This window comes from Vigna unguiculata, chromosome 10 (assembly GCF_037176805.1).
Source record: "Vigna unguiculata cultivar grain cowpea cultivar isolate G323 ecotype 2 chromosome 10, ASM3717680v1, whole genome shotgun sequence".
Classification (NCBI taxonomy): domain Eukaryota; kingdom Viridiplantae; phylum Streptophyta; class Magnoliopsida; order Fabales; family Fabaceae; genus Vigna; species Vigna unguiculata.
This window is the reverse complement of record NC_140801.1, coordinates 14846895-14853195: the sequence shown is the minus strand read 5'-3', so window position 1 is coordinate 14853195 and position 6301 is coordinate 14846895. Positions and strand designations below refer to the sequence as shown.

Here is a 6301-nt window from a genome sequence, read left to right as displayed (position 1 = left end):
TATCCCCCCCATCCGCTACCACCCCAATAACCCAGACGTCGCCACCCCTTCACCGACTTCATCGCCAACACCCCCTTCCTGCCTAATGGGAACCCTTCACACTGGACCGCTACACCGGTGAAACCGACCCTGATGAACACCTCAAAGTCTACATCACCCATGTCGCCCTGTACACGTCCTAGGACGCGGTCTTTTGCAAGGCCTTCCTCACCACCCTCAAGGGTCCTACTCTAGAATGGTTCACAACCCTTCCACCCTACTCCATCGACAGCTTTGACGCACTCTCCCGTATGTTCTCCACCCATTTTGCTAGCAGCCGACCGTATCAAACTACCACAATCTCCCTCTTGGGCATCAGGCAAGAACAAGGGGAACCACTCAGAGCATTAATCGATCATTTCAGCAAGACAGCCCTTCGCACCCCACACCTCAACTAAGAAATGATTCTCCAGTGCATGACACTCACCCTACAACCTGGCCCTTTCGCCAAAAACGTCTACCTCACTACAAAAAACCTTGATTTTAGTAGAGGTTTTTTACTAGAGGTTTTAATAACCTATGATAAAAGATATAGGTAGAGAGGGTTTTCGAAACCCCTTATAAATATCTACGGTTTTTTTATTAAACCGCAGTAAAGTTTAAAATTTTAATTTTCCCCTCATTTTCCATCTTTATTTTCTTCTATTCTTTTAACCTCCCTTGACCCGTACGACTATTCGCTTATTCTATCTTCATTCCTCCTTATATCTTCAATATATCTTCAATCTCTAAGGAAGAATTCTTTTTTTTTTCAAATTCCATTTCTCCGGTTCCTCTACTTAGGGTGGATCATCCAATTGGTACTTGTTTTTCCTCTTTCATTCTTGACTTTTTAACATTGCTCTTCACTCTCCCAATTTCTAAAACCCTAGGTCAATGGTTTACAATCCCCTGTCTTGTTCAACAAATTTGTTCTTATGTTTCATAATTGTGTTTGCTCTAGTATCTGCTTCAGAAGATTGCAACTACTTTGCATGGGTTCGTTGTTGCTTCAGGGGTTCATGGCTAGTTTACTGGTGCTTCACAGTGACAACTGCTTCACTGGTTTTGTTTTTCGCTCAGTTTATAGTGTTTTCACGAGTTCACGGGGTAGTGCTTCTCTAGTTTGCTGGTGCTTCACGGGGGGCAACTGCTTCGCTGATTTTGTTGCTTCGTAAGTTGGTAGATTTTTCATATGTTTGTCCCTTTCTTCTTTCTCTCTTATATAAATGGATAGAGTCAACAATTCATTGAAAACAAATTAATAGCAGTAGTGATAGTGAATAAAATCTTACTAGCATATTATAAGCAAGCTAATTTATTAATTATATATGGTTTGTCACCGTTATGCATCAAAGCAATTACTCATGAAATGTTGTGCATGGATGCCTCACGATTTCATGAGTGTTTACAAAGTTAAGGGATGACTGGTATGTATGTAAATAGCAGAAGGCTTATGCTATCTTCATTATGATTGCAAACCTCAAATCATTCATCGTGACATATTACTTGATGAGGTGTTTTATGCTTATGTTTGAGACTTTGGCTTGGCAAAGTCGATTGATTTTTCTTTCTCAAAATCTATGTCTGTTGTGGCTGGTTCCTATGGCTACATTGCCTCAGGTAAGAAAATGTTCATTACACATAGGTGCAGTAATTATTGCAATTTTACTTGTCAAAGTACTTGAGTCCCATTTTAATCTTTTGTTGTAATTTACTTCACGATATTGGTTTTATTCAGATATGACAATGCTTTGAAGGGAGAAACATTATTAAAATGCAGGACATATAAAGTTTCTTTTGACCAACAACCGTAAAAGTTTCTTTGAATAGATAATACACCTTTTAAAAAAGTTCAAATGCAATTAGTATGGTTATTACTTTGCATTACATGACTTGATTTAGACATTGAGCTCATCAATTTTCAGAAGCCCATAATTCCCATTGATTTATACCGAGGCATTGGCGATTCACAACTTATAGGTTTGTCAGTTACTCAAGAGAGGTGCTCCTCAAACACAATCTTAACCTCAGTACATATCATCTTAGTTGTTCTAGATTACATTTTTATTATCATTAATCAAGATTATCTAACTTGCTTGTTATATCACATCTTTCCAATTTTAATGCTTGTTATGCCTTCCATACTTTTTAGGGTCTTTCCTGTCTTTGTAATTGGTGTTGGGCTTAGCACATTTGACAAAGCATCCCTTAGCATTTTTAATTTCTATGTTTGAACTTTGGGGCACTATCTATTTCTTCAACTTAAAAGCCTCTGTTCTTATCTCTTCTAACACTATTTTGCATGCTTGCATAATTGCAGGTCCATTATTATGTGTAGTCTCATATTCAAATTAATGTATATTGTGATTGTGTAATATTGGTGGGCATTTCACTTTGAAATCCTCTTAGATTCTTAATTTTTTATTAACCTGCTAATTTAGCTTCTGCCTTTTTGTTTGTTTCGACTATGCTTGTAGCCTTCTGTATCAAAGAAGCATTGACATCCTATTACCACATGTATAAAAGTTTTGGATATGATTTGTCTAAAGTTGTCAGCCCTGAATCAGATCAAGGTACTTTCTAATTCATACAGATACCTTGTCATCAAAATGAATACTGATAAAGGTACATCAAAATGCATAAAAACTTTCCAGGGTCTTATTATATCGTTGAGTTGTCTTTCATGTTGATGTAGTTGTTAACTATAATATCATCCATTGATGATCTGAACTACCCTGAGAAAACAAATACTTATTACATTGTAAATGCCCTATACTATTTTCACCCTATTGAAAGGTATTCCTTCTGACTTTCTTTTCTGTATGATAGTTTTGTTCATTATATTAGTTTAAGTTATGCACCTTGCGATAATGCTTAACATTTTGCATTGGCAGGTTGAGAAGCCACTTCTGCGAGAGAACAAGAAGAAAAGGCTTGAGAGAACAAGAAGAAAAGGGTTGCCGGGATGTGGGTGAGATGAATTGTTGAAGGTAAAATGGTTGTTTTTATTTTGTTGTAGAGATGCTAAATTGGAAATTTTATCCCCAGATAAGAGAGAGTAGCACATGCCTATGAATGAGAATCTTTGTTGTATTTCTAATCAATTCTTTGTATGTTCTTTTAATATCTACAGGCAAGCTCCTATATTTTATATTTTATATTATATTTTATCTAATATAGTTTGAATTTTTGTTCTACTGCAATTTTAATTTCTCTAATTGTACATTGTCATTTGTTGGATACATGGATGTGATATCTGTATTCCTTAGAAATCTGTGATAAACTTGTGATGAAAATAATTTCATTTTTATTTTCCTCTTGAACAAGCATTTTATTTTAGTCAAAATATTTGAATTGTGGCATGTTTTTAATAAAAGTAAGAGTGCTAAGACATCACTATCAAAATGTTGCATGTGATAATTACTACGTTTTCTTTTACATGGTAAATGTTGTTATGTTTTATGATTGCCATTAGTATTTTAGGATCACTAAACCAGCTAGTTTCCTATGTGTACGAATATTTTTAAATTCAGGTGAAACAAAAACATATAACTCAGAATCTGAAGTGTGCAGATTTAAATATAAAAAGAATTGGTTTGAAGTTACAAAAAATTTGTATATTTTTTTAAATCTGAAATCAATACATATTTATGAAACTTTCACCTGGCTAATCTCGTTATAGAAGTATTTCTCAACTCTAATAAAAGTACTTTTGAAGGTCTTTCTATTTTATTTCTATTTTTTAGTTGATTGTATTTATTTAACTATCAACAGCTTTAGAGAAGCCCTGGATCTTGTTAAGGAGGCCATTAGCAGAATTGGTTATAATGACAAAATAAAAATAGCTCTTGATGTTGCTGCTATAAATTTTTGCATAGGTAAGTATAAGTTTCTATCTTTTTTACTTTTAGATTCTTGAGAAGATAGAATTTGGTGATCCTTGCTTACATGAATATTGCATATTATTATTATTATTTGACTGTTGTAGCAGTGCTTTGCTAACTTTTTTACTGTGTAGTTTACTTTCTAAGAGATGTAAAACCAACAATGTTATCTCCAAATAATACTTCAATCATGGCTATAATTCCAATTAGGGATATGCCATTTTCAACTTGGATTCTGAATCTTGTTATACACGTATTACATGACCTGATATGTGATAATTGTTTTTTATTTGGATATATATATATATATATATATATATATATATATATATATAATCTCTATCTTCAATGTGTGATGTTGTGTAGCTTGGCTGAAAAAAGCAGTGCCTTCTAATCCCTAATATTTTGAAAGGAAAATTAGCCATATCATCTGCATCACTACCTATATCATCTCTCTTTCCCCCAACGTTATTAATATTAACACAAGACTTCTTTATTTCCTTAGCTTTTTTATATTTTTGTGATGAACTAAATTAGTTACTAAAAGAATTATATTTTAAAAATGATATCCACAATGTTTTCTTACACCAAGTTAATGCATTATTGATAAGGATAATAATAGACTAGTCAGGTTCCAACCACACTAATGGCACAAAGTTACATCGTTGCTAGTTTACAAGACTCTTTAATCAATTATGTTGTAAATTTCTTTCTTTCAATCTTTTTTTTAGTCAACTCTCATGTTTCTGGAAAAGTGACTGGAGTGAATGAAAGCTTAGTAGCTCTCCAGCTTTGGTGAGTTTTAACAAGATATTTGTGTTGAGTTTATGTGCATTAACTATTTTACCTTGGTTAGACTTTGAAGCAGAGGATTTTGTTTCACTTAGATATTCTTTCTCAATCATTTAACTTTTTCTTTTGTATTATTCATCTTGTTGTAGGTAGCATTCATTGGAAATTACAGTGAGTACTTTGGTATAACAACTGATGTTGATGTTGTGGTTTACTAGATGCTGGCTAATGATCTCATTCATGAACTCTTCCTAGCTCTTTCATGGCCTTCCCAAATATGATTGCAGATATGATCATCATGATTGAAAATGAAAAAGCATGATCATCATGATTGATACCGCATTAGAATAATGTTATTAATTTTTTGTTATGTCTATTTTTTTGATTTAAAACAAATAACATTGTAATGAGTTGGTAATTTTAACTTTTAATTTGACTTTCTGATTTAACTTTCTATTTAGTTCTTAACTGTTAAATGAATAGCATAAAATAGGAGAAAAGTCTCCATATTTTTAGAGAAGAAAATAAAGCAAAAAATATCTCCAAAAATTGTTGGATATAGTATTTTATCTAATATAATTTGACTTTTTGTTCTACTGCAGTCATTTGTTGGATACATGGATGTGATATCTCTATTCCTTAGAAATATGTGATAAACTTGTGATGAAAATAATTTCATTTTTATTTTCATCTTAAACTAGCATTTTATTTTAGTCAACATGTTTGAACTGCGGTATGTTTTTAATAAAAGTGAGAATGTTAAGGCATCACTATATTGTTTGCAAAAATTATGGATATGATAATTACTATGTTTTCTTCTACATGGTAAATGTTGCTATGTTTTATGATTGCTATCTAAAATTTTAAATCTTATTTGATCTTTGTTAGTTTTATTACATTATCAAATTTTATATATGTCAATTTTTTTAACTTGAAAGATTGTTTACTGAGTGTAAAGGTCAGGAAAGAGATTATTTTTTACTTCTGTTATATTAACTTTGCAAATAAGCAAGGCAATAGCTGGAGCAGACCGTAAAGACTTGATGAGGAAACTTCCAAAATTTGTGTACGATGAAGAAAAAGCTTTGGAGGTCAGCAAATTTCCATGTGGTTACCCTTTACTTGAAAGTTGAATTAGCTACCTACATACATAAGAATCACTACCAAAAATCTATTTTTTATTAGCGATTATTTGGGAGTATATTTCATGCTGTGGCGAACTAGATGTTGATTTGCAGTTAATACCATTGTTGTCACTTGATATAGTTAATTTGGCTCCATCAAATAGCAAAACTAAATATCTCTCTAATGCTATTAGTTGCTTTGATCCTCTAATGCTAACATTCCAGCAACGAAATATTGAGAGCCAACATAGTTTTGATGAAGAAGCCAATTGCTTCATTTCACTTTTGAAGTTCCTTTATGTTTTGCAAGATGAAATACTTTACAAATTTGTTTCAGCATCTAAGCTAATTTTGAGGGCCAGTCATTTGATTATAAAATACAGTTATACTGTAACCTCATCGAGGACCATGTTTTATTTATCAGGTTGCTTGGTTCTAATTGTAGCATATAATTATATAGTAACGGAGAAATATTTTAAC

The 6301-nt window shown here is 32.5% G+C and overlaps 1 long non-coding RNA gene across 12 annotated transcripts; it reads left to right on the top strand.

Annotated features, from left to right (window-relative positions):
- Nucleotides 1–711: 711 nt before the first annotated feature.
- Nucleotides 712–6090, top strand: LOC146882213 (uncharacterized). 12 transcript variants are annotated; one of them, XR_014985180.1, is made up of 7 exons: nt 712–839; nt 983–1192; nt 2499–2594; nt 2916–3011; nt 3796–3899; nt 4637–4700; nt 4847–6090. It is a non-coding gene; the product is annotated as an uncharacterized LOC146882213 (long non-coding RNA). The 12 variants fall into 12 exon arrangements; XR_014985177.1 differs by having other exon boundaries at nt 2717–3011; XR_014985174.1 differs by adding an exon at nt 2342–2401 and having other exon boundaries at nt 2499–3011.
- Nucleotides 6091–6301: the final 211 nt, after the last annotated feature.